The 23,295-nt window shown below is 40.1% G+C and overlaps 2 non-coding genes across 2 annotated transcripts; both read left to right on the forward strand.

Moving 5' to 3' along the window:
* The first annotated feature begins 527 nt into the window (after positions 1-527).
* On the forward strand, positions 528-599 carry TRNAQ-CUG (transfer RNA glutamine (anticodon CUG)). The gene has a single exon. It is a non-coding gene; the product is annotated as a tRNA-Gln (tRNA).
* Positions 600-19,403: 18,804 nt separating this feature from the next.
* On the forward strand, positions 19,404-19,475 carry TRNAQ-CUG (transfer RNA glutamine (anticodon CUG)). The gene has a single exon. It is a non-coding gene; the product is annotated as a tRNA-Gln (tRNA).
* The last annotated feature ends 3,820 nt before the right edge of the window (positions 19,476-23,295 follow it).

Below are 23,295 nucleotides of genomic sequence, written 5' to 3' on the forward strand. Positions count from 1 at the left end.
GATAGATAGGTAAAAACAGATATTAGATAGATCGATAGATACGTAAGGCTGTATATGTCAATTTTCACAGAAATCATTGATATCTGCGTTATTCTGCAAGAAATACATGTACATGGATGTAGTGATAATATGGGTTAGGTATAAGACCAGTCGTGTTGAGATTGTAGTGAATGTGACCATTGACCTTAATGGTGTAGTGAAGATAAAGTTGTAGTGAAGATAAATCTTGAAGTGACTCATAAGGTTGTTGTGAGTACAAGGATGCATCGTAAATGAGTACTTCCTACCTGAAAGTCAACAATTACAAAATTGATCAAGTATAACAACATCCTCGGACAACCAACTACAAACACCAACCATAGAGTGAACCTGACTGTCACCTAACGACGACCTCTCAAAGGTAATGATCTTACCAGAATCTTCGAGAACCTTCTAGAAAACCTTGAACCCTGCAGGCAGGGAGGGAGGAATGGCCTCTGGTTGATTATATGTAAAACATTTAGATGAAATCACATCTTTTCTTATCAGGTCCCATGGTGTAAGGGTTAGCACTCTGGACTCTGGATCCAGCAATCCGAGTTCGAATCTCGGTGGGACCTCATCTTTTCAGTTTTCTTCGATACTGATGATGGCCACATTATTCTGTACGTTATATATACATTCATATATATACATGAATATGTATATATAAACATGTATATGGAATAATATGGTTTTATCAATAGCCGGAGACCATTCCTCCCTCCTTGCCTGCAGAGTTCATAGTTTTCTGGAAGGTTCTAGAAGATTCTGGTGAGATAATTGCCATTGAGAGGACGTTGTTATACTTCATATATCAATGATTTTATTACTGTTGACTTTCAGGTAAAGATAGATAGATAGATATATAGATAGATAGATAGTTAGATTGATAGATTTATAGAGCGATATTTAGATAGTTATATAGATAGATAAGTTTCATCAATACTGTATCTTACGCCATCTCCTGTTGCTGGACATATGTTCAACCAGCATTGGGAAAACCTCCAGTAGACCTTAATGTAAAGCAAGATAATAACAAAACCTGCAATAAAAGAATACGATCAACTCCCCAGTGCAGAAATATTGTGACCAGAAAGTCTTCTAGCAAGATGTCAGACACTTCCACGGCAATCACGAACATGGCATGAAATATTTGATCATCAACAATAACAAAACTAAAGATGATAATGAAACTATAACAACAAAAATGATAAACATATGGAAAATAGTGCTCTAGATTATGCCTCTAGAAAACAGAAACTTTAATGAAAACTGTGAAAAGAAATACCCATCTGGCTGATACGACACAGTAAAAGAACCATCCCACAACCAACTCTAAACTGAACCTGACTGTCCCCTAACAACGTCCTCTCAATGGTATTTATCTTACCAGAATCTCGTAGAACTTTCCAGAAAATCAAGAACTCTGCAGGCAAGGAGGGAGGAATGGCCTCTGGCTGCTGATGATAACCACATTATTCTATATATATACTTATACACACAAATATATGTATATAAATGTATTTATATATTATATATAAAACAATACGGCCATCATCAGTTTCCAAGAAAACTGAAAAGATGAGGTCCCACCGAGATTCGAACTCGGATTGCTAGATTTAGAGTCCAGAGTCCTAATGTCTTTCCAGCAGCAGACCGTCAAGCTACACGTCACATGCGTCCTACCACCAGCTGGCAGTTAAGCTACAGGTCACATGTGTCCTACCAGCAGCAGACCGTCAAGCTACACGTCACATGTGTCCTACCAGCAACTGTCCGTCAAGCTACACGTCACATGTGTCCTACCAGCAGCAGACCGTCAAGCTACACGTCACAGGTGTCCTACCAGCAACTGTCCGTCAAGCTACACGTCACATGTGTCCTACCAGCAGCAGTCCGTCAAGCTACCCGTCACACGTGTCTTAACACCAGCAGACCATCAAGCTACTCGTCACATGTGTCCTAACAGCAGCAGACCTTCAAAACATTAGTTTCATATGTATATTAATCTTTGATAAGTATACTGTCAGAGAACATCATCAAGAGCAGTGGATGCAATATTGGACTAACCCTCCTCCTTTGTCCTTTAATTCCTACTGTCAGATTTTAATGCATATAAATAATGGAAGGGCAAGTCACAGATAAAACAAATTCAAATTCTCATAGATCAGTCGCCTTGCCGGTGGTGACGTATCCCTCCTGGTGTAATAACTTAAGGTTGGAGTCCGGTAACACTAATTCAATAGTTGCATTTGACAAACACAGTAAAATGGCTGGGTTCAAAAGCGTGTTCTACACTTCAACTGACTAATTATATTATAAAGATAAAGAGAATTACAGACCATAAATATCACTTGCAAGGATCAAGCCAGAGATGAAGCATAGATAACTAGAAGGGTTAAAGATACAAAGATGGTAAAATACCTTTACCCGGGATCAGTAGCACCTGTGGTAATGGACACACCTTCGTAATGATCACTAACAACTGATCAACTTTAATACAAAAGTCTTAAGTATCTCCCAGCAGGAGAACTTTGTGCAAATATTCACAAATATCCATGTCAGACAGACGCCATATCTAGAATATATCTTCACCCGGGACGTGTAACACTTGTGTGGATAGACACAACTTTGTAATGCATGATCTATTACACGAAATGAACTTTACTAACGAAATTATACAACGCGTCGTTGGAGAACATATCTCTACTGAATGATTATATTAGGTATTACATGGCATTTGTTTGTAGTAAACCTGAAAAATGATGCTGAGGGAAAAGGAATATAATGGTAAATAATTGGTTAAAAGTTGAAAAAGTCTTATCTTAAAATAGTTGTTTTGTGTTGGGTTATATTTTAGACATCTGCAGGAGAGCATAGTCTGTGATTTGTTATCATAAATGAATACATTCTCAACGCCTTTCATCAGTTTTTCGAGACCCTTGTAGATTTTGGCTTAACGATCTTGGCTACAATATGCTGCACAATACATACTTATTACAAAAAAAAAAAATATCACAACATTCATTATATTTTTTACCGGAATCAGTAACATTTATAAGTACATAACACATTCATCTGCCTCATTTAGATGCATATACATATATCTACAAGTGTAAATGTACATGTTTTATATCATTTATCTGAATTTAAAGTTTATTATGATATCTGTCTAGACAAAATACTAAACGACACCACAAGATATGTACAGTTACTAAAAGATTATTCTGAACCTTTACCATGTTATGACACACTCGACCAGTGCCTCCTGAGGTGCCAGTTATTCTGTAGCTTGTGATTACCAGAACGTGTTTCAGTGTATCTCTCTACACAATGTGCTTAACCACACAAATAAAGCAGTATGTACTATATAGTTATATAATTATAAGAAATGATAACCCGAAGCATCATATCCAAGAGATGTTAACAACAAGAGAACGTGTATCATTATAGTAGTGTAGCTGACGTCAGCACCACGTCACGTGTTAGAAAAGATAATGTGTGATAGCAGGGTAGTGGCTTTATGGTGGTATGATATCTTATTGTCACCAAGTGTTGGACTACAATACAAGGTTGACCTTCATGACAGATGAAGGAGGAGGTATATCAATACAATGGTATTTAAGTAATCAAACGACTTGCAATCACCGAATTCTCAGATCCATATAACAAGGTTGTCATTATATAGTATGGGTTCATGTGCTGGTGTAATGGTTTATTGTATGTTAGAGAAGGTGAACACGTTTAGCCAGCGGTGAATTTACTTATATTTCCATCTATACTTAGTGTAAGCAGCCGCTGTTGTTATGACAATATAAGCTGTCAGTTATGGACGCTCACACATTCAGGGTTAAAGCCTGTCCAGCGAGGCCCCTCATATCTTGCCATGATGCCATCTTGGCTCACGTGAGCGATACCCGTGCTCGGCTACGGCTGGCCATGTTGTGGGGCTGAGCTTCCCTGACAAGTGCAGTCCACACACTCCAGCCATGATATGGCAGGATGTGGCACGAGCCTAGTGTGTGGACGGTTGTGAAACCCAGTGTTTACAACACTACACGTGTGTGTGTGTGTGTGTGTGTGTGTGTGTGTGTGTGTGTGTGGACGAGATGTCTTGCACGAGGAGGACTGGCGTGTTGTCAGGGTAGAGTAAGCGTTCACTGAAGGAAGCAGCAGGACCTCCTCCAGTACCTCTATATATTTCCTCGCTGTGAACCGTCCTGGACTAACACCTGCCAGCAACACCCCCTGCTGGCAATATCAATAGTAAAACATATTCTTCCCAAATTACACCTATACAATATGAAGCTATTGTGTTTACCTCGCATCACATTGAGGTATGCTGCAGCTACCACATGCGGGGGTTGCCGCATATAGCTGTGTGTGTCTCACAGATATATTACACACACCAATTCAAAAGTAGGGGTTCGTACTGCCTTGTATGATGTAATTTTATTGTTAATAATATACTGCCGCTCTTGTGGCACGTAACTTACATGGGTCTAGCATAGGACTCTGGAAACCTGTGGCTTCCAGGCACGTATACCAACCCTACCGGCATGGTACAACAGGTAGGTCAGTGATCATTACAGACGTCTTCAGACCCCCTCTGCGCGATAGTTTTTTTGTTGTGTGTCCCTCACGAGGCGGACCTGGCTGGGAGTCGTGAGAAGGGCGCCTGGTACTGCCATGGTGTCATATATAGGAAGACACCATATGGACATGAGAAGGAAGAACCTAGAAAATGATAAACTTAGCAACTTCTTAAAGGCGAGGTCTTAATGAATACTGATGTGTCTGTGGTGGTGTTGTGAGGGTGGTCGATTGTGGTGTGGGGACAGTCTGAACAGTGGTAGAAGTTGGTTGAGTGACATTGTTTGGGATTTGAGGAGTGTTGTCTGTTGTGGTACCGGGATGATCATGTTCAGAATACTGTAAATTTTTCAAGTGGTCCTCATGTTCTTCACGAATGTCACCTGTATTTAGATGTCCAACCCTAAGCTTATGTCCCTTTAAATGTGCTAAGACTCTATAGGGACCAGAACATTTTGGGTCAAGTTTAGGAACATCACTTCTGGTGTTAAATTCTTGCACCATTACCAAGAGTCCGGGAGCCACCTTTGATGGTTTCGTGGATTTATCAGCCTGGTTCGTGAAGGTTGTAGTAGCTTCACCTAGATTTTCCTTGAACCTTTCATGAATCAACTGAGTCGTGCGATATTTTTCCGCTACAACTGATCTCTGGACCGCTGAACATGAAGGAGGGGACGCTATTATGTCATACGGCAACACTTTATCAAAACCGTGTAAGGCGTGGAAGGGTGTGTCTCCAATTGACTTATGATAAGCTGAATTTAATGAACATTGGACATCAGACAGGTACTCACTCCATTCATCATGGTCAAAATTAATGTTGGTGGGAAGACACTGGAGGATCTTACGGTTCAATCTCTCTGACAGGCCTTTCGAGGCTGGGTGATGCGCCATTATATTACATTTACTTATGTTATACAATTTACAGAGTTCTTCTAATAGTGAGTTATCAAATTCCCCACCATTATCTGTAACTAAAATCTTCGGAGCATTATGTCTGTCTAAGATATACTTTTTGAACGCCTTAGCGACCGTGGCTGCGTCTTTATTTTGAACTGGAACTAATTCACAATATTTCGTGAAGGCATTAGTAATTTCTAAAATGTATCTCTAGCCTGCCATGGACCTAGGAAAACCTCCTAATATGTCCTTATGACCTCTTTCCCATAGGTATGAAGGTAAAGGATATTTCAACACAGTCTGAGGGGTAGTGGGACTTCTCTTGTGAGTGTTACAGGTTTGGCACCTCCAAATATGATCTGTAATGTTTTTCTGCATTCTTGGCCAGAAATACCTCAAACGAGTTTGCTTATAGCATCTATCTGCGCCTGGGTGTGCGGCCTGGGTTGAATCATGTGCTAACTTCAAGAAATCCTGTACTAATGCTGTTGGAATTATTGTTTGTTTAACAACACGGGCGAGCACTCCTAATTTCGCGTCCCTGCACAAGACTCCCTCACTGTGCTAAATACAATTCTCTGACTGGAACAACTGTTTTAGCATCCAAGGAAGATCTTATACCCTCTAGGAATTCTATGACAGGACCCCAGACTGGGTCATCTCGTTGATGCTGTCTCAACCTCTCTACATCAAAATATACGAGGCTATTATTTACAGTGGCTGCACCCATTCTGCGGGAAAGCGCGTCTGCAACTACATTGGATGAGCCAGAAACAAAACGAAAATCTGGGTCAAATGTTTGTATAGTTAAAAACCACCTCTGAAACCTTCGTGTACGATCCTGTCGCTGAAAAATACCTAACAGTGCCCAGTGATCTGTATAAACTGTAATAAGGTAACCATATATGTATTCCTTAAAATGTTTGAGTGCCCAAATAACTGCAAGGCTTTCTAAGTTACTGAGTATTTCGATTCCGTCTTTGAACATGAACGGCTCGCATAGGCTATGGGAAAATGTCTACCCCTACTTGACTCCTGCATTAGTACAGCTCCAAGACCCTGTTTACAAGCAACTGTGTGTAAAACGAAGGGTTTGTCAAAGTTGGGAAATCGAAGGATAAGCGCCTCGATCAAGTGTTGCTTGAGTAAGTTAAATGCATTGTCTTGTGCTGTAGACCACTGGAATGTAACTCCCTGTTTCAGAAGTGAAGTGAGTGGGTTGCGATCTTCGCGAAATTAGCGATAGATCTTTGATAATATCCTGCTAAACCAGGGAAGGATTTGACCTTCTCTGTTGTGGAAGGGACTGGCCATTCTACAATGGTTTTGACTTTATCTGCATTAGGTTGAATACAGTTTTCATCAACGGTGTGACCTAAGTAATTAATTCTTGTTTGTAGAAAGGAACGTTTGGATAACTTGACTTTTAGGTTCGCATCCTTAAGTCGTAGAAATACTCACTCAAAACTTTTGAAATGAAAAGCAATATCTGGAGACATGACAATTATATCATCAAGATAAACCAATAATTCTTTGCCCAACATGTGACGACAAATGTTAGTCATTAACCTTGAGAAGGTGATCACCGGTGAGGAATGAAGACCGAAGGGCATGATGCATATGAACTGCCAATGACCATCTGGCGTACTGAACACAGTCATGGGGCGGCTTTCCTCTGACAAGGGAATCTGCCAAAATCCGCTCAATAAATCCAAAGTTGAAAATACCTTATTGTTACCGAGGCTATGAAGAAGCTCTGATACCACTGTTAATGGGAAACGATCTTTCAAAGTGACCTTGTTGTTGAGTTTTCTAAAATCTATGACTGGTCTAAAAGTTCCGTCCTTTTTCGGAACGATCAGAAGTGGTAAATTCCATGGTGATCGTGAGTCCTCTATAACCTTATCTTTCAACATGTCCTGAACAAGTTTGTTTGCTATGTCTCTGTGCGCGTGTGTCAATCGATAGGCTGGGACGTCAATGGGACGTGTGTTTTTCTCTAAGTTAATAATGTGAACATCCAAATGAGTTCTACCGAGTGGTTCTCCTGATAAGGCAATAGTAGACCTATACTGGTTAAGTAAGTCTGTTAACTGGTCAACATGTTTGGTTAATCCTACCTTGGATATCATGTCAGGGGTGATGGTGGGGGAGCTGACTCGAGCCGTGCACTGCTGAGTCAGGGGTAGGAGGAGTAGGTGGTGGTGGGTTAATGGAATGTGAGACTAGCCGGATGTTAAACTCATGGAATTCCTCGTCTTGAATTCCGGACTTCAAAACGGAGAATTCCACAAGCTTGGTCCCTCTACGGAGACGGACAGTTGTGGGTCACGTATTGGCAATGTATATGGTGACCCCTCCATCTGGGGTCTCATGAATAGAGGCGTCCATCATGGATAGTCGTGTGACAGTTAGTGAGGAAGGTTCAGCAACTACTCTTAGTGCGAGATCACCATGACTATGTCTAAGTCCATGATCATTCATCCATGTTCGAGAAAGTGAGAGAGGAACCTTCGTTAATGTGTTACTATGCAGAGTCATGTTGGTTCTCAGTTTACCAGGACAATGATGAGTAGAAAAGTAAAAAGGATGCGTATTGTCTACCGTGAAGCAGGACGTGGGAGCAGATGTATTAATGACTCTGACTGAGTGAGAACTCTTCTCTGACAATGGCAGGAACGTATTATCAACACAAACCACATGATAAATAGGACAGATCTCGTGTTATGCCACACATAGAGTGGCGTCCTAGTAACAAGTTAGCAGGAAACGTTACACCACGAACAATGTAAGGGGTGACGGTCATGACAGAGTCGCCTATGCGGATGTTCATTTTAATAGTGCCCCTTACGTCGAGATTTTCATTTGAGATACTTTGAAGGGATGGGTAAAAGTCCGAGCATTGAACAAGTTGAGTGCGCATTAATGGTTGAATAAAATCATAATGAATGACATCTGCTTCCGCGCCACTGTCTAGAAAGATTGTGATTGGCTTATCCTGGAAAGAATCCACTAAATCGAAACTTGTAATGTGAGAAAATGGCGAAGAACGAAAATGTCTTGAGAGTTCCTTATGTGATGGGGTCTTGTCATGAGAGAGAGATTGTCATTGTTGATAATGACATGATGAACCTGTGTTAGGTGACGTCTGTCTAGCTAATGCTCGGCATTCCGCTGAAGTGTGTCTAGCGTTGCTATGATATGAACACCTGCTTGGTGGTGTTGGGCGCGAGTGGGTGAAGGTCAGCCTGATGTCTGACTGGAGGAAATCATGACTAGGTCGGCAGAATTGTGACGACCGAGGCTGTGATGACATGGGTTGTTGACTGCGTTTGTTCTGGTCGAGGCTCACGTGAGAATGAGTCCCATGTGTAAGGACACACATTCGCTTTATGTCCTGGTTGGCCACACCGGAAGCACGTCACTTTATGTGAGTGTTTGTCATCACTGAATCGCTTTAATTGACCGTGAGATGAATTAGTGTGTTGACCACTAGAATGTTTCCTCACACTTTGGGAAGCCAACACCCTCCCCAGTGTCTTGGTGTTATAATATCCAACTTTGTTTTGAATGTAACCCAATACTTTCGTTACTGACCCACAATGATGGGTCGATGTCTTCATTAAGTAACCGCCGAGTTACGTTTGGAGGCAGGTCTTTGAAAATGAAGATTATGTGTAATAAACGCATGAGTGTTTGCACATGAGTTTCAGGATTCATCATGGCTGATATGCAAGATTAGGACTCATAAGCCTGCCTAACTAATCTCATTCTTCCATGTAAGGTACTCCAGTGATCAGGGACTGACGTATCATCCAAGTATGTTGTGTTAAGAGCACGTTAAAGGATGTGAAGTGAACTATCTGAGAATGATTCCTCACAACCTAATGTAAACAACGTTTTAAATTCCTCCCAAGATGTACAGTTTCCAATGTCATCTGAGTCATAGACAACCCTAGCTTAATTGTTAGGCTGGTGGAAATCAATGAGATTTTTAGCAGCCGATATAAGCGCTCTGTCTCCTGAATCACCATTATGTTCAACAATGTCCTCTGCATTTCTAATCCACCGATCAAAATTTGACAGTTTACCATCAAATAACTCGTGTGGTTCCCTAGCTTGTTTTAGTGTGAACACAGTTTTTTGTGAAGGATTTGATTGTCCTGAGTTTTTGTGATGTGGAGGGGGAGGTGGTTGTGGGTGTGGTAAGGTGTGAGAAGGTTTCTGTGGGTCATCTGTGTCACCAGAATCTGTCAAAATAACTTTGTGTGACGTCACCATTTTAGGAGGCTGGTTCCGTTTATAATAAGGGATTCTAGGTAATTTCCTGAGTACATAAAAACCTTTACGATTACCACGTGGAATATCTTCGGACATGTAATACAATCTTAAAGTGTTTAAGTAATAATCCCTCGAAAAAATCAAAATACAATTAACACTATTCTCCTAATCGAAAATACATAACGTGAATATTATTTGAAAATATTGTAATGAAATAAAGGCAATAAAAAGGCTGGCATAACAATATAACATATCAATACAAGATTCTGTATGTGAAAGTAAGCATCACTAAAAGCAGTAGTATCAATGTATGAAAACATAAGAAAAAATATATGCAAGAATAACTGAAAACTTAGATTAATTTGCTAAACTACAAAGATGAAAAATCATATTACCCAAAAGTATATATATGTCTATATTTATAGACTAGGAACTAGTAACACACAAAAGAAGCATACCTCACAGAGTGAACCATTTTGACACAGTTCTTATCTGAATGGGAGATTCGCTCACGAAGACGTCTTGGGTGTAGCGAGGTGAAGATATGTGCAGAGTAGCGGCTGGCTGGGTGTAGCGAGGTGAAGATATGTGCAGAGTAGCGGCTGCCTGGGTGTAGCGAGGTGGAGACGTGTGCATAGTAGCGGCTCGCTGGGTGTAGCGAGGTGAAGATGTGTGCAGAGTAGCGACTCGCTACCAGGAAATGTGAGTGAGCGACAAGGGCTGGACCACGCGATGCTGACGTCTGGGATGTCGCCACGGCTGATGATGACGCGTCTCTGGAGCGGTTGACAAGATGACCTCCACGTTGGTGTTGGCAGGATGGCTGACCTTGCTTGACACGTCTGGATGTGATGACAACACTGCACGGCGGTGGCGTTGTCTTGATGCCCTTGCAAGCGACACAGTGTCAGCAATGCAATAAAGGCGTATCTTCAATGCACTGAGATACGGGTGATGGAGCACGTAGCCGGCCGTGGGTTCCGCCCTTAACGTCCACAGGAGGGAGCACCAGGACTGTGTCAGGTAGGCTTGTATGACTGCTGGCAACACCAGACGTAGAAATATGAAGTAGATGTGACGGTCGTGTGTGGTCACGTGGGTTCTTACGTCACTGCCACCATTTGTAAGGTTGAGTTGAGAGGAAGGAAATCAGGTCTTCTTCGTCTGTGGTACTCAATGAAGATCAGGCGGCCTTTGTAGATTTATTACAAAAAAACGTGTACGTCCATCTGTAGTATTCTGAGCTATAGTCTTATGACACACTACGACACACTCTAGTGAACAGTGTGACGATGCTGGCCAGTGTGTCTCCTCAGGTCACACTGGCAGGGGTTATATTGGAGTCCGTCAACACCCATTCAACAACGTGTTCAAATAACAGATCAGCTCTTACTTGTTCAAACATCCTGATTAACAGTAGCCCGTGGGAACAGTGAGCCCGTGGCAACATGCATCTAACTCTATGTAACTCACAGTAAAATGATAATAACAAATACCTAATGAAAAATTAATGGTAGTGTGCGTGAGTCTTACAATGATAAGACATCCATACACTTGCACTCACATTACCAAATAAGCCGCAATGAATATATTATCATTATGATCATATGATTAAAACAAAATTGTAGTTAATGACATAATTTATCCCTAACGACAAAATAAACCATAGCAATATAGCCAGCAAGTAAATATAGCGAACAAGATAATGTAGTTAGGATGGCATTATATTGAAAATAACAATAGAGCCACCATGCCAATATGGTCACCATGACAATGTAGCTGTATTTTCAATGTTACTCTTATGTGAATATGGCTTTATTGTCAGTGTAGCTATAGTGTCATGGGAACATATTTTCATAGTGGCAGTTGGGGAACATATTTTCATAGTGGCAGTATTGTCATCATGAACATACCGTCATTTTGGCTATCTTTTCATTTTAGTTACATTGCTATGATGTATATATATCGTCACTTTAGCTATATTGGCAAGATGATCTTTATCTATAGGTGATATATTATCATTATTTAACTCTTGCATAATTTGTCATAATCGATATATCATCATGATAATCATATCATCATAGGGACAATATTGTCATAGCGACTATATTGTCATTATGACTATAATGTCATAGTGGCTATATTGCCATGATAACTATATTGTCATGGTGACTTTTTTATCCTGATATTTATAATGTCATAGTGACTGTATTTTCATAGAAGCTTTTTTAATGGTGTTGATATTGCCCTTGAGGATATGCCATTATAGAGGAGAAATTGTCATTTTGATTAAATTATCAGGTGACTACATTGCTATGATATGCTATATTGTTATGGTTTCAGTACTGTCTTGGTAAATCTTTTATTACTGTGGCTACATTGCAATGGAAACCAAAATGGTAAGGTGGCTATATTTTCATGATAGGATGATTTTATTATGGCGATTATATTACATTTCTGAGTATATTGTCATGGTGACTGTGTTGCCATAATATCTATATTGTCATTTAATTTGTTGAATTGATGGCAATATTGTCTTAGAGACGGTACTGTCATGTTATCTGTATTGTCACGGTGGTTGTATTGTCATCGTGACTATATAGTCATGTTGGCTATATTGTCATTAAGATTACATTGTTATGGTAACTATATTGCCATGGTAGCTGTACTGTTAGGTCACTATATTGCCATGGTGGCTGTATTGTTAGGTCACTATATTGCCATGATGGCTATTTGTCATTTTTGTTATATAACAAGGAGGTGACTGTCTTTTCATGTTGGCAATATTGTCAGAATAGCTATATTGTCAAGTAGTGGGTATATATATTTCTTTTCTGGCGGTATATTGTCATGATGGTAATAATAACATTTTGGCGATATTGCAAAGGTGATATCGTGTTTTAGCAGCTAAACTCTTGTTGTGGATATTTTTCAATTCAAATATTTCATCATGGTAGGTATATAGTCAAGGTTACTATATTTTCATGGTAGCTACATTGTCATGGTGAAGACATTGGCATGGTGGCTGTATCGTTATTTTCAATATAATGCCGTCCTGGCTACATTATCTTGGTCGCTATATCAACTTGATGGCTATATTGCTATGGTTAATTTTGTCGTTCGGGATATATTTTGTTATTAGCTACAATATTGTTGTCATTATATGATCATGATAATAATATTTTCATGGCGGCATGTTTGGTATTGTAAGTGTAATTGAATAGATATCATATAATCACATCCTTATATTGTCATGGTTTTTACATTGTGATATTGTTTATGTCAACCTGCTGATTATATAATCATGATTGGTGTATAATTATGGTAACTATATTGTAATACCGTTTTATTTCATTGTGATAATTTTGTCATGGTGACTACAATTACATGACAGCTATAAAGTTATGACTATATTATAATGATAAATTCTGTCTGAGTCACTGTTCTTTCACAGAGATTATATTGTCCTGGAGTCTATATGTTTCCTATGATCCGAAAACGACTATTTATTTACACTATCTATATTGTCAGGTGGTTATATTGCCTTTGTGAATATAAGTTGAATGTTTCTATATTTTTCCTTTGACTGTATTGTCATATCAGTTATATGATCATGGTAGTTTTATTGTCATAGTGAATACATTGTCGACGTGACTGTATTATCATAATGGCTAAATTGTCATAGCAAATATATTGACATGGGGGCTATATTTTCATGATATCTATAAAGTCTGTAAATTACTCTCAACTCGTTTCTAATGTGCTGGCGATTGATTTATATCGTGACTTTATTGTCAAGATGGCTGTATTGTCATGGTGGCTATATTGTCGTTTGCTGTATTTTCAATTTTACACTTCTGTGAAGATAGCTTTACTGTCAGTGTAGCTATAGTGTCATGGAGAATATATATACATAGTGGCAGTATTGTCATTATGACCATGTCATTTTGACTATCTTCTTATTTTCGTTACGGTACTATCATGTATATATCGTCACCTTGGCTATATTAGCAATGTGATATCTTTTATAGGTGCTATATTGTCATTTTCTAATCATGCATATTTTGTCATAAGTGATACATTATCATGATAAATATAATATTCCGGTGACTATATATTGGCCTTGTGACTATATTGTTATTATGACTATAATCTCATGTTGGATATCTTGCCAAGATAACTATATTGTATCATCTACTCATAAATCTCTAAGTTCTAATAACCCAAAATATTTAGAGTAGATAGGGTAGAAACTGATGGAAGCCATTTCTAACATTCTTGCATGACCTGACCTCTCGCCTTCCCAAAACATAGTCATCCCAGCTTGGATATTGTACTGCTTTGGTAGTCAACTAATTTGAAAAGGAAGACATTGAATGGAGAAATTACTGAGGTAATCTCCAAAGATGATTACTGGTCTGAGAAACAAATTCAGAGAGCAGATTAAACTACTTAAATCCATTCAACTTTAGGGAAAAGAAGTTTAAGAGATCCTATACAGGTATATGAAATTATTATAATGGCATCCCTTTAAGCTTGACATTTTTACTTCCTGTAACTAGTTCCAACAATTAAAACAATATTCAGCATTGTGATTTAAGTGACTGACTTTAGGATGCATTTGGATCTGCCAAAAATTGTATCTAGCAAATACTTCAACTTTCAACTGACCCATTCTATCTTTTTTATTCATTTCATCTCAGTTTTATCACCTTTTTATTACTGTTTAATATCAACAGTAGCCCATCTACGTAGCTGGGGCTCTGAAGCAAAGGAAACTTTTTCTAGCCTAGGTTAGGGTAGCATCTAAACCAAACCTAAATGACCTTACCTTAGAAATATGTTCGGACAGTACCTTCTGAAAATATTTCTTAAGGTAAGGTCGTGGGGATTAGTTTAGGTGCTAACTAAACCTTGGCTAGAAAAAGTTTGCTTTAAAGCCACAACTACTTGAAAGGCCTACTTTAAGTAGTGATATTGAAATTGATTTGCTCCAGTGTGCTCCTCCGTCCGTTTGTTTTATGTCCGTCTAAAGATGCATACGTTCAATTTTTGATGTAGATTGATTTCCTATCTTAGTTTCGTCTACGGATTTCTACATCTTCAGTTCAGCACACCATTGTGGTAATGAAGGGAAAGTCACCACATTCATAAGCCGAGTGGACGTAGCTTATCCCACCTCGTTAGAAAGAAAACTTACCTGTATTTGAATTAATGAACGGGCAAAGAGAAGACTAAATTTTGATACACATTTATCATACAAATATATAATTTATATTATATACATTACCACATTTTCTGCACTTTCCATCACAAATTTGCTGAGGTCATAACCTTGTAGTTACCATTACCTTACAACTTTAAGGATGGTGGTCTACAACACCTCTAGATTGATGGAGAAAACGAAAAGTTCCGTTTTACTATTAAGACCACAGAAATACGGTAATTCCACTTCACTACCACTAACTACTAGTTATTTTAATTGCTGATTTTCACGGCTAAGATTTTCATCCTCTGAGCGAAGCCATACAATAATCGTCCTTATCTACTCTGAGCATTGGATAGCCTCCTGATGATCAAGATTGCTGTTTTGGTTGTCCGTTTCCCTTGTTACTGCTGCGCCTCACTGCACACCTTACATGAGTGCCTTCCACAGTATTAGGGACAGCTGCTGGGCCTCACTGTAGCTACTTCTGGGACGGTTGCCAATCTTCCTCGTATTCCCTCATGACCACAGCGCCAAACCGACTCCCGCCATCAGGCCGAAACGCACAAACATTTCTGACAAAATTGAGACAACCGCTTTCGCGTCAGTTTTGACACCAAGTGAATTTATACGACAATTACGTTCAAGATGCTTGGTTTTTCGTTCATGGATTGAACAGAAGCAACCAACGATGGTTGCTACTGCCCAATCCATGAAGTCCCCCCCACCACGGAAAGGTAACCAAGCTTCGGGGGGGATGGGTGTTTACCCTGACGCCAACGGAGAAACTCAATACAATATTTTTATTATAACTTTCCTTAATCTTGAAAAATGAATCAATCAGAGGGAACAATAGCCCCAGTCATATGAAGATTGGCTAACCGAATCCTTGCACATTGTGTAGAAAGTGATTTCTTTGAGGGTTGCTTTATGGAAGGCACGGTAGCGTCGGAAGAGTTTCATTTTTTCTTTGAAGACGAAGGAAATTATCCCCGTAAATTTATGTATTTTCTTTGGACGGGATAATGTTCCCATTTTTTTTCTTTGTTTTTCAACGTCCCTACGTAGATATTATGTGTCACCCACTACTGGGAGAAAGCCAGACTTCCGCCAGATTAACGTAATCCTTGTCGGGGCGAAACTAAAGTTGTGTTGGTGTTGGTTCCTCAGTGATAACCCAAACACAAACACAAACACACCTCCATTGTCCACTCTAGGGCCGTGTTCTCCTGCAGCACCAGCAGGAAGAAAGGACTCAGGTTCCTCACCAACTGAATCTTTTGGCACGGGGAGCGTGTGTCATCTCGACACGCCTTTTAACGCCCGTACGTGGTGCGGAGGGCAGTCGGTATGTTACGTAGGACATGTCATGTGTTATTGATACCAGTCGGTCTAGAAAGCTGGGCCTGACATGTGTTGGGGGACCAAGTCGGTCTTGAATGGTGGGCCTGACAGGTCTTGAGACCTGCCATGTCTCCCTGAAGGTGGGCCTGACAAGTGGGGTGGGCTGCATTTCCTCATGGATGATGGGTCTGGTAGGGAGTGTGGGCTGCAGTGCCACTTGAGTGGGCGAGGTCACTTGGTCAGCATCAGTGGGACGGTGAGGTTTCACTTTTGCACAGCGACCGTTGACGGAAAGTGGTGTCACGTCGGCAAGAAGTGCCTTCTTGTAGGAGGCATAGCAGGGGTACTGGATGACGGCAATCCCGCGGTGGTTCTCGTACGTGGATGCAGCCAGGATACTTCTCCGTGGTGGGGCTCGCTTCGTGGTTGGTGGATGTGGCCCTCCCCGCCACATGGTCACAGTGGTTGACCTATTTTACGTCAACACATTACGAAGTCAACCTTCACCAAATCCATATGGCGTTCATACCAGCTTCACCCATATTCCATTTCCTCCAATTCCACTTCTGGATATTCCACCTCCATATCCACACAGCCAAATTCCACTCCATCCATGACTTCCACGTCCGGGTATTCCACCAATTCCACTCCATCCATCTCTTCAACGTCTGGGTATTCCACCTCCATATCCACACAGCCAAACTCCACTCCATCCATCACTTCCACGTCTGGGTATTCCACTTCCATGTCCACACAGCCATAGCCCATGTCAAATACATGGACATATTCAAATTCCATCTCCTGGACAAAGGAGGATCGTCCTACCTCCTTGGTGAACATTATTATATTGAAGTGTTCGAAGAAAGGTTCAGGGAGCTTGCAAAGGCGGAGCAGAGATGGTCACTCGACAGAGGTCACAGCTCAAATGATGCTCTCGGTCCCGGCTCACGTCCTTATATAACCTGGGAACTGATCATATCCTAGCATAGCTTAATATAGAGAAGTCTAATATAGTGAAGTCAATACTTTAATACAGTTAAGTTTATTTCTCAATAGTTTAATCATGTACCTGACAACAGTTCCTTCACCCGTACAATGTCCCATCACAGAACACAAGGATTGTCATTATAATTCGTTTTTATCAGCAAAAATTAGATTAAAGTGACTAAAGATAAGTGGTTTAATATGTTATGTGTATTCTCTGTCATCATAAAGATGGCCATCTACCCTGATGTGTAAAGAAAACATCAATTTTGCCGAGGCTGTGGTGAAGATAAGAACACAATGATATGATAATGTGGTCATATTATGGTGTAGTCAAGATGTTGTGTTAGAACTATGTAGTGAAGATGGGGGTGTAGTGAAGAGGTGGATTTAGTGAAAATATATATGTTTCTTCACGCTGAGCCATTCTATATAGATTAATATATCTATAATCTAATTGCGGTAGATTACCATATGACTTTAACGGCACCAGCCAGCAGGAAAAATGTCGGATATAGGAGTGACTGAATATTTTGTCGGGTACAGAAATAATTGAATATTTGGTACGATCGATCAAAATGCTTTTTATAGGCAAATATTTTCTGATTTTTCAAATGATTTTTTCCATCTGTTGGAACTGGTGTAAGTAATTAAAGATATGAAAACCGATGGAAAAGTTCAGTTTAACGCTTTTACGAATGTCTTGCTGCGTGTTTGGGAACAGCAGTAAACTACAGGAATATATTGGTCTAATGTCCCCTGCTCGTCCAACAGCAGATATTGTATGGTCTGAGACATTATTTCTGGTGGAGGTGGATTCTCTCCGGCATTGCGTAAATCACTTCCACAAACTTGCGCCATTTTGCACAAATACAGATCCGATATGATGTATTTCCCAGCTCTGTTACGTTAATGACCCTATTCATCCTAGCCTAACCTAGCCTAAATAAAAAGGTGTGGAATAATGTGCAACATTTCTCCTTCATTACAAGTGATAATAAACCTAGGCTATACAGCAACCAGGAACGTCCATATTTGTCTAACTTCTCACATGTCTGTGTCATCTGTCTGCAAACATGTCGACCATTACCATGAGGGCAATTGCGGCTTTGATTTTGAATATCTCATGTTTCCTCTCTGCCGTGAGATCCTCATACTTAAATAAAATGGTGGGCCGTAAGAAATATATGTCCATCGAAGGTCAACTATATGGCTCAGTTCCATCATCAGTTTCTAAGAAAACTGAAAAGATGAGGTCCCACCGAGATTCGAACTCGGATTGCTTGATTTAAAGTCCAGAGTGCTAACCCTTACACCATGGGACCTGATAAGAAAAGATGTGATTTCATCTAAATGTTTTACATATAATCAACCAGAGGCCATTCCTCCCTCCCTGCCTGCAGGGTTCAAGGTTTTCTAGAAGGTTCTCGAAGATTCTGGGTAGGAACTGCCATTGAGAGGACGTTGTTATACTTATCATTAATGATATTGTTGTTGACATTCTGATTTAGAAAGATAGATAGATAGGTAGATCGATAGATAGATATGTAAAAAACAGATATTAGCCAGATCGATAGATACGTAAGGCTGTATATGTCAACTTTCACAGAAATCATTGATATCTGCGTTATTCTGCAAGAAATACATGTACATGGATGTAGTGATGATATGGGTTAGGTATAAGACCAGTCGTGTTGAGATTGTAGTGAATGTGACCATTGACTGTTCAACCTTAATAGTGTAGTGAAGATAAAGTTGTAGTGAAGATAAATCTTGAAGTGACTCATAAGGTTGTTGTGAGTACAAGGATGCATCGTAAATGAGTACTTCCTACCTGAAAGTCAACAATTACAAAATTGATCAAGTATAACAACATCCTCGGACAACCAACTACAAACACCAACCATAGAGTGAACCTGACTGTTACCTAACGACGACCTCTCAAAGGTAATGATCTTACCAGAATCTTCGAGAACCTTCTAGAAAACCTTGAACCCTGCAGGCAGGGAGGGAGGAATGGCCTCTGGTTGATTATATGTAAAACATTTAGATGAAATCACATATTTTCTTATCAGGTCCCATGGTGTAAGGGTTAGCACTCTGGACTCTGGATCCAGCAATCCGAGTTCGAATCTCGGTGGGACCTCATCTTTTCAGTTTTCTTCGATACTGATGATGGCCGCATTATTCTGTACGTCATATATACATTCATATATATACATAAAAATGTATATATAAACATATATATGGAATAATATGGTTTTATCAATAGCCAGAGACCATTCTTCCCTCCTTGCCTGCAGAGTTCATAGTTTTCTGGAAGGTTCTAGAAGAATCTGGTGAGATAATTGCCATTGAGAGAACGTTGTTATACTTCATATATCAATGATTTCATTATTGTTGACTTTCAGATAAAGATAGATAGATAGATACATAGTTAGATTGATAGATAGATAGAGCGATATTTAGATAGGTATATAGATAGATAAATTTCATCAATACTGTATCTTACGCCATCTCCTGTTGCTGGATATATGTTCAACCAGCATTGGGAAAACCTCCAGTAGACCTTAATGTAAAGCAAGATAATAACAAAACCTGCAATAAAAGAATACGATCAACTCCCCAGTGCAGAAATATTGTGACCAGAAAGTCTTCTAGCAAGATGTCAGACGCTTCCACGGGAATCACAAACATAACATCAAATATCTGAAAGTCAACAATAACAAAACTAATGATGATAATGAAACTATGATAAGAAAAATGATAAACATATGGAAAATAGTGTTCTAGATCATGCCTCTAGAAAACAAACTTTAACGAAAACTGTGAAAAGAAATACCCATCTGGCTGATACGACACAGTAAAAGAACCATCCCACAACCAACTCTAAACTGAACCTGACTGTCCCCTAACAACGTCCTCTCAATGGTATTTATCTTACCAGAATCTCGTAGAACTTTCCAGAAAATCAAGAACTCTGCAGGCAAGGAGGGAGGAATGGCCTCTGGCTGCTGATGATAACCATATTATTCTATATATACACTTTTACCTACAACCGAAGGTTGACCGGCCACCCCAAGTGGCTACAGAGGTTGTATCCATGAAAGAAACGGACCCACCAGCAGACCAATTCGGTTGGCAGGTTGTATCGAAGAAGAGGAAAAAGAAGGTTGCCCAACCAGCCCAACCAGAAGGGTGTAGCAAAGAAACGAAAGAAGGCTGCCCAACCAACCTGGGTGGTAGTAAGGATGGCTGCTCCACAACCCCAGGTCGTTAGGCAAACTATAGCCATGGAAGAAAGGAAGGCTGCTCGTCCACAAGCCCAGGTACCGAGTGAGCGTGTAGCTATGCTGGCTGACCCACCAGCCCGAGTAGATAGCTACGCCCAGATGGCTATGTCGGGTGCAGCAAACAAGCATACGCCACAACTACTCCACGAGGTTTGCAAGCCTGCACCCAAAAAGATGAAGACGAAGGTTGCCACACTACCCAATGCACCACCACAGGTCTAGAAAGGGAAAAGGTGGACAGAATGGCTGGAGGTCCCACTCCAACAACAAAATCACCTTAGGAGCCAAGTTCCATCCATTATTGGAAAAAGAAGAAAAAAAAAAAAAAATATATATATATATATATATATATATATATATATATATATATATATATATATATATGTATATATATATATATATATATATATATATATATATATATATATATATATATATATATATATATATATATATATATACATATATATATATATATATATATATATATATATATATATATATATATATATATATATATATATACAAACTACATTGCAACTTGAATATAAATAGAATCATCAAGCTTCACTATATTAACTTTACTATATTTAAATATAAACAAGGTCTAACCGAGGTTACTTGTTTGAGCAAGACGTGAGAATATCATCAATTGGCCCTCCAGCCCTGGGTTGAAATTGTCGTTCTGACGTATTTCGAGTTCAGTGCTGATACAGGATCATTGATTAAAGGACTATCTTGTTAGTCTGTGTAACTTCGCCTGACCCAGTCCACGTCTTCGATGGCCTTCTGTTACTACAAACGGGATTACAAAGGAAAGGCTTCCTTTGTTAGTTTCATGAATACCTTCGTTCAAATGAAGGGAAAGACTATTACTATGAAGCGGTACCTTATCAGCAGGAAAGAGCTGCAGCAACGGTATGAAAGTTACTGCAAGATACATAACGAGCCCGTGGCTTCCAACGTAAACATCGGCCGCCATTTGGGTTCCCTCGGCATCATGTGTGACACCAAGATTGGACCCGTTGGGAAACAGGAACGATACTATTCTGGTATCATGTGGCTCGATGGCGCAGGATCACCAACTGAAATGCAAAGAAAATGGAGAAAGCCGCCCAAACGTATCATGAAGGCCGTGCAAGAGAAGATCGAGAGGAATCGGTTGAGAGACGATATCGCTCACAGTATATTGAAATTTATGCCCAAGACTTCCCCTGATCTCCAGACACAGCCAGCCACAGAGACCACCAGCCCCGCTTCCCAGACACAGCAAGTCACAGAGACCACCAGCCCCGCTCCCCAGACACAGCAAGTCACAGAGACCACCAGCCCCGCTCCCCAGACACAGCCAGTCACAGAGACCACCAGCCCCGCTTCCCAAACACAGCCAGACACACAGCCCACCAGCCCCGTCCCACACACAGAGCCACAAGATCCTGATATTGAGGAAGCAAATGAATTTCTCGATGATTTTTTGCTTTCACTGGAGAAGAACTGATGAGTTCCTTATAGACAAGACAAAATGTTCAAAAAAGAATCTATATAAGTTCACTTATGGAGTGAGATCTTTGACGGAGCTGTGCTGCCTATAGCACAGCCTACCAAAGGGTGATCTTTGCTGTCGTGCAGTAACCTCATGAGGGCGGAGTCCGGCTACACTTTCTTTACCGAGGAAAAGATCTCTGCACTAATAGACAACTGTCCTAGCAACACTTATATGAGATGAATAGATGGATGCTCTAATGATCGAAAATATACAAGTGTTAGAAGGACTGACAACTATAAACATTTGGTTAGCCAATCTTCATATGACTGGGGCTATTGTTCCCTCTGATTGATTCATTTTTCAAGATTAAGGAAAGTTATAATAAAAATATTGTATTGAGTTTCTCCGTTGGCGTCAGGGTAAACACCCATCCCCCCCGAAGCTTGGTTACCTTTCCGTGGTGGGGGGGACTTCATGGATTGGGCAGTAGCAACCATCGTTGGTTGCTTCTGTTCAATCCATGAACGAAAAACCAAGCATCTTGAACGTAATTGTCGTATAAATTCACTTAGTGTCAAAACTGACGCGAAAGCGGTTGTCTCAATTTTGTCAGAAATGTTTGTGCGTTTCGGCCTGATGGCGGGAGTCGGTTTGGCGCTGTGGTCATGAGGGAATACGAGGAAGATTGGCAACCGTCCCAGAAGTAGCTACAGTGAGGCCCAGCAGCTGTCCCTAATACTGTGGAAGGCACTCATGTAAGGTGTGCAGTGAGGCGCAGCAGTAACAAGGGAAACGGACAACCAAAACAGCAATCTTGATCATCAGGAGGCTATCCAATGCTCAGAGTAGATAAGGACGATTATTGTATGGCTTCGCTCAGAGGATGAAAATCTTAGCCGTGAAAATCAACAAGTAAAATAACTAGTAGTTAGTGGTAGTGAAGTGGAATTACCGTATTTCTGTGGTCTGAATAATAAAACGAAACTTTTCGTTTCTCCATCGATCTAGAGGTGTTGTAGACCACCATCCTTAAGGTTGTGAGGTAATGGTAACTACAAGGTTATGACCTCAGCAAATTTGTGATGGAAAGTGCAGGAAATGTGGTAATGTATATAATATAAATTATATAGTTGTATAATAAATGTGTAGCAAAATTATGTCTTCTCTTTGCCCGTTCATTAATTCAA

Source organism: Panulirus ornatus, chromosome 42, assembly GCF_036320965.1.
Source record: "Panulirus ornatus isolate Po-2019 chromosome 42, ASM3632096v1, whole genome shotgun sequence".
Lineage (NCBI taxonomy): Eukaryota > Metazoa > Arthropoda > Malacostraca > Decapoda > Palinuridae > Panulirus > Panulirus ornatus.